Here is a 6,000-nt window from a genome sequence, read left to right as displayed (position 1 = left end):
GTGATATTTCCAGAAATCTTTTGTCACAAAATTAATAGAAAAACAAGCAGCCTTTCCAGATAAAGAACACGAAATGCTTGGATGCTCTTGTGTAGTTTTACTGGCCTCTGTCTATTTTGTGTGTGTCAGTGAATCAGCGGCAAAAATCATGCATTTGATATAAAATATTGTGTCTCCCTTTGAAGTTATCTACGTGACGCTTAACATGTCAGTGATTCAGCCAGGGGGATAAACAGTCATTCAACCGCAAGATCAGTTTCAAAACACTACATTAAGACAGGCAGTGTGATAAATTAGAACACTTTCCTCCAGCAATGCTGCTTCCCATGATGAGAGGATGATCAATCCACAGTGGTCACAGACTTGACATTTATACATGAGAATTAAGTGTTTCTGAAACCAGTCGGGATGGGAGTTTAATCTGTGAATAAGTATACGTTTCAGTGTTTTCAGATATGTTTACAGTGGCTGGGTTAAGTGGATTAAGTCTGAGATAACTAACAAAGATCTGTTTTGTTAGCAGTGTATGAGGCTAGATAATGTTGTGTCTTTGTGTGCTGCCTAAAAAAATTGGTATTCATACTTTGATGCGACAATGCAGCACATTCTTTTACATATTTGAGACCAATTACATGTTTTCACTTTACTGCAGGCCATGATGCAGCGGGGGCTGGAGTGTGAAGACTGACAAGTTGGGCCACCAAGCCAAGGTCGCAAAAAATGTAAGGCTTTATTTGTATATGAACTGGACAAACTTTGTTTCCATAGCAACTGTACTGGCAGCTTTAAAAGACTGTGTGTGTGTGTGTGTGTGTGTGTGTGCATGTGTCATAGTGGCTGCCTTGTTGCATTGTGTCTCTATAAAAAAAAAAAAAAAAAAAAACTTCAAGGGTCATTTCACATAAATCACAAAAAAATGATTTCCCCTCTTAATCCTGGTGGAATCAAACCATGCAAATTACTTTATTGGTGTTTGTCCAAGGCCACTGCCACTCCAGTTCCATGGAGGCGAATGGTATTACCTTTCTAATGCTGAAACCATCAAAAAATGATATGCAAAAAAGTAAAGGAAAAAAAAGTTATCTACATGGATAGATACCAGCAAGGACAAGTGATCAAATGTTTTTGTGATGTTGATGTAATACACACATGTTGTTTAAGGTGTACTGGAACCAAATTATTTCCAAAAAACTCCTGTGTTTTTGTGTCTCTGTGTGTATGTGCTGTGACCCCCTGAAACTGGGTTTAAAAGCATCAGAAGATGCACTACAGAGACAAAGACAGAGAAAGTCTCCTGATTAACCAGAGGGAAGACAAGCTTAAAGCTGAGAGCAGATGCCACGGCACAACCTCGCACGCTTCAGCTGGCACAGCAGCTCAGCACAAACACAAGAAGCATGACACAGTGGCATGTGAAGGCAAGGCATTCTGCCGCATGACAACCTGCTGCCATTAAATATGCTTCAGCACAAAGGAGGAGCGTGGATGCAAACTCCATTCTGCCCTCTCATCTGCATCCCGCTTGTTCTGATTGCATCTACGTTGTTTCTCGTTCTCATACAACTAACCTGCGGTCTCTAATTTACCTTCCCTGTCCCAAGTGCCTCTTAATCGCTTGTTCTCTCTCCTCTCTTTCCTTCTCCCTCCCTCTTGCTTTCTTTCTCGCCTCCTTCTCTGCCTGAGAATCCATTGAGGATTCACAACAATGGAGTTGTAGACTGGATTAAGCAATACAATGTCTGATGGAGGGGGCGTAGAGGGGAGAAATCAATGGGCAGATGTGATTTCCTAAGCCGCTAAACATCCTCTGACACGTCGACCAATTAGCTGTGTCAAATGGGGATATCTTTACTACGTGTACAAGGTCATTAGATAAGTACGTCAGTAGCACGGGAGCTTTCAGCACATGTATTTGAATGTGTGTGAGTGTGTGCTAAGACAAAGGGAAATAGGAGATAGAAACATTTAACAACGGAGCTCAGTGTAGTTCCTTCGTCTTGATTACCTGTCTGCATTGCTTAATAACATTTGGGATTGCACAATTTGCAGCTTGTCACACTCAATGCAATTGCATTCAGTTTAGAGAAATGAACCGAAAAGCAATTTTGCCATCATTTCTGTTTCATGCAGTGAGTAAATGCAGTTAGAGAAAGCTCTACCGGCTTCATATGCACACCTTTCAAAACACCCACTGCTTTTCATTCTTCATTCCTTCTCTTTCTGCTGTCACAGGACACTTGCTGAAGAAAATGAATGACAGAATGATGTCTCTTATTTTCTTCCTCATATTTTAAAACACCTTGCTACAGTGAACAATAGCTCACATATATATAACTGTATATATAACTGTTCTCAGAGGAAAGGATGCTGCTGAGTTGGGAGATGATCTTGTCACTCTTCATATCTTTACCTTGGTAAAATCCATGCATCCTTTATTCTTAAGTAACATCACCCTCATGCATTGTTCATTTGATCACTTTTAATTTCCTAATTTCATTATTACTGCCAGTTTGGGATAGTTGACCAGATTGGATATCGTAGAGTGGAACCTGGGAGCCGCTGGCAGATAGAGGCAGCGAATGTGGATTATGGGTGCAGTTACTGCTGACCACTCCCTCAAGCTCAGACATTTTGGCTGCAAAGATGGGGCAGTGCCCTTGATAAAACAGCCATGGTGACACTTGCAAATTTGATGATACTGGAGACCTCTGCTTAAAATTCAAATGCTGTTTTATGCTAATTTAATCATGAGAAGTGGCTGCCGACTGTAAATATTTACAGTCGGCTGTGTTGGGTATATCTGAAGGGACTGGGTCAGTGGTAGCTGAAGAAGAGGGCCCATAACTGAATATATGCCCCAACCCGTAAAGTAGGAGTAAAGTAAGAATCATTTTGTAAAATCTAAATATCAAGTGTGAATTCTGAGTACTCTAAACGTGTAACAGAATACACTGAACGTTCATACAAGAAGTAATCATTGAATTTTGAGAAGTAGCAGTGTTGAAACATCACATTTATAGTGCTGTGCAGATAAGCTTTAAAACTCAAATGACAGAAAATGCTGTCAATGAGTCTCTATCCATACAGGGATGCATTTTTCTCTTTTCATTAGCTGTCACATCCGCTAATGGTCCTGTGGATTGTTCATATATATGAACGTTGATTAAGCTCCCTATTTTTACAGCATGTAGTTTTTCCCCCTCCTCCATATGGCACCAAGCTGTATGTCATATTTGATGAAGCTGTGCAGAGACAGCATTAATTGTGCTCTGTGTTATATTGCAGCATGGATGTTATATCTAATGATGATCACCTTGTTCCTGCTTTTGAAGTTATAGATGATGTAGGGTGGCTGCTACGATATTTGTTGAAGATTAAATCAAAAGTTAAGATCAAACATCAAATATCAAAGCACTTTTACTTGTCTTAGCAATATTGGATTATCTGGGAGCTTTTATTTCCCGTGCTTTAATGCATATATCTGCCTGTACTGGCTTATTGCTTTTCATCTAATGTTGTCCAGACATTATTGTTAGTTTTCACTCTGTTAATGAGCCTACATTTGATATTTGCACAAATTTCTAATAGTTCACATTTGTTGCAAATACAATAGCTTCACAGACTTCCTTCTGGTTACATGCACTGAATCAATAAAATGACCCTGTGTGTGGCCCTACAGCCTCATAGGATTTCCCCACTTTTATTATTTCGGCCTCACGCATCACATCCTGTACACCAGGTCCTACCAGGAAGTCATCAGGAAGCTGTCTGGAGTTACAGCGACAGGTCGTATTGTTTAGCATTTAAATAACTTCCCTGTCCCTCTGTCTCCTCCAGGAGGAAAATTGCACTACCAGGCGCATCTTAGCATCCTAGCATATCGTGTTGTTTTCCAGGTTTGAGCTGTGCTTGGCTGACTGAGTCCAGGACAGCTGTGAGTGAGGGCCACTCACTGCTCTGTCAGGGGTGGAGACAGAGGCACTGAACTGAGGCCAGCCATTCTGGGCTACTCCTACATGTCACCTTTTCTCTCTGTAATAGGTTTCCTGTGTGGAAGACAGCTTGGAGTGAAAAGGAGAATATATATATATATATATATATATATATATATATATATATATTTTCCCCTGTGTGTATACTTGTGTGTGTGCGTGTGTGTGTGTGTCCACAGAAATACTGAAATATTCTCAGGTAAACAAGTAACATCGAGCCCTGGAGCACAATCCTACAGAAACCTGAAGGTCTTACCATAGAAGAGATTATGTAAGATACCCTTGTGTAGATTACATAAGAAACACTGAGTGTGACATCATGTGACCCCCTCAGTTGAAGGAAAACAAGATTCTCTGAACCATAAAATGTGTCATTTAAAGCCTGAGTAGTTGGCTGCGAGAAATGCTGAAATGATCAGAAATTATGGAGTGTTTCAGTTCATTTCAGTTCATTTGGCATTGCTTAAAATCCAACACACAAAGCTCATTGTCTTTTATATTCATTAGCCCAAATGTCAGTTCTCTTGGGCCACAGTGATGATCTTGTCAAACAGAAGTTTTTCTGGTGTGTCTCTCACTATGGAGCGTGACACCACTTGTTGATTTGTCCAGAGAATCTTGTGAGTGATTCAGTTCCCTTTCAGTCTGCATCTTCATAAGCATAATATTCATTTATAATGAAAAATAAAATCAGAACCCACATAGAGAAAGGAGACAGGATGAAGGAAGTCTGTGTCTGAGCTACAATCCACATTTAATGCTCATGGTGCCATGGTAACTAAAAAATGCAGAGGTGAGATGTGAAGAGGAACAAGGTAAAAGGTTTTCTCATTTAAAAAAAAAATTTTTGCAGTCATTATTGTAATGTCATTTTTTGGGCACATTAACTATAAAACTTTTCTTTGCAGGGGATTCACTCACATCACTGTTATTTTTCTTTTAATTCTCTCCTCTGGTTTAGAAACCAGCTTACCTGAGAGAAAAATCCACCCACAAGCAACAGAAGATATTCTACAATAATTCTATGACCTTGGACTGTTGAGTGGAGAGCCAGGAAGAAAAAGACTTAATTAATGCATCAAAAGCCAAATGCTGGGGCTACAATAAAATTATGGCAGTGAATGGGACACCAGCTTTTTGAAAACAAGCATGCTGACTTTTCTTACAATAAAATAAGTCACATTTAAATACTGAAACAAACCTCTGACAAGAGAAGCAGTGTGTGCTGACACACAGGCCCTCTGTTGCAGCTGTGGTTGGTTACTCTTCATTTCATGAAATGTATACTGTATCTACTGTCGGCGCCCACAAGCTGCAGACTCTGCACAAGCATAGGCTGTGTTTTGCACAGAAGCATGGCAGGATTTCCTGTGTAATGACATTAGTCTGAAGGGGGTCTGGCTACTGTACTGACATTTGTATTATCAGTCCTAAAAGGACAGGAATGCCCATCTTATTTCACCATGGCTTGTGTTTATTATGTCATAGCTGTAGCTGACCTGTTTTCAAGGTCCCCAGTATTTCTCTTGGCACCACAGATTAGCTTATGCTTCTGTAGTTTAAAGTTGCCTAAACGGGTGTAAAACACATCCTGCATAAGCTGGCACTCTATCCTGGAGGTCATACATACATACAAAGAGGCTTGTGTGCGTAATTGAAAACTCCCATCCACATTTCTCAGGTTTTTAGTTTTTTTTAGCCCTCAGTCAGATGAGTGATAATTCAAACTGTGTCAGATACATGAAAAAGCATGAAAATAATTGGGTTTTTGGAATGTTTTTTAAAAATAAATGTCAGAATGCAACGCTTAACTGTTCAGGTGACCTCTGTAGGCCACAGGAAAAGACAGACTTGACAGTATCATCTACAGGAGGCCTGTTTCTGCTCAGCAGTGTCCATTTTTGGTTTTTCACCCCGAGGCCATTGGGATGTGAACAGTGCTGTCTCTCTCTACATGGGATCTTTTGTCCTCTCCACCTTCTCAATAATTCAATGGAAAGAGGAGACG

This window comes from Lates calcarifer, linkage group LG12 (assembly GCF_001640805.2).
Source record: "Lates calcarifer isolate ASB-BC8 linkage group LG12, TLL_Latcal_v3, whole genome shotgun sequence".
NCBI classification, from domain to species: Eukaryota; Metazoa; Chordata; class Actinopteri; family Centropomidae; genus Lates; species Lates calcarifer.
Note: the sequence above shows the minus strand (reverse complement) of the source record.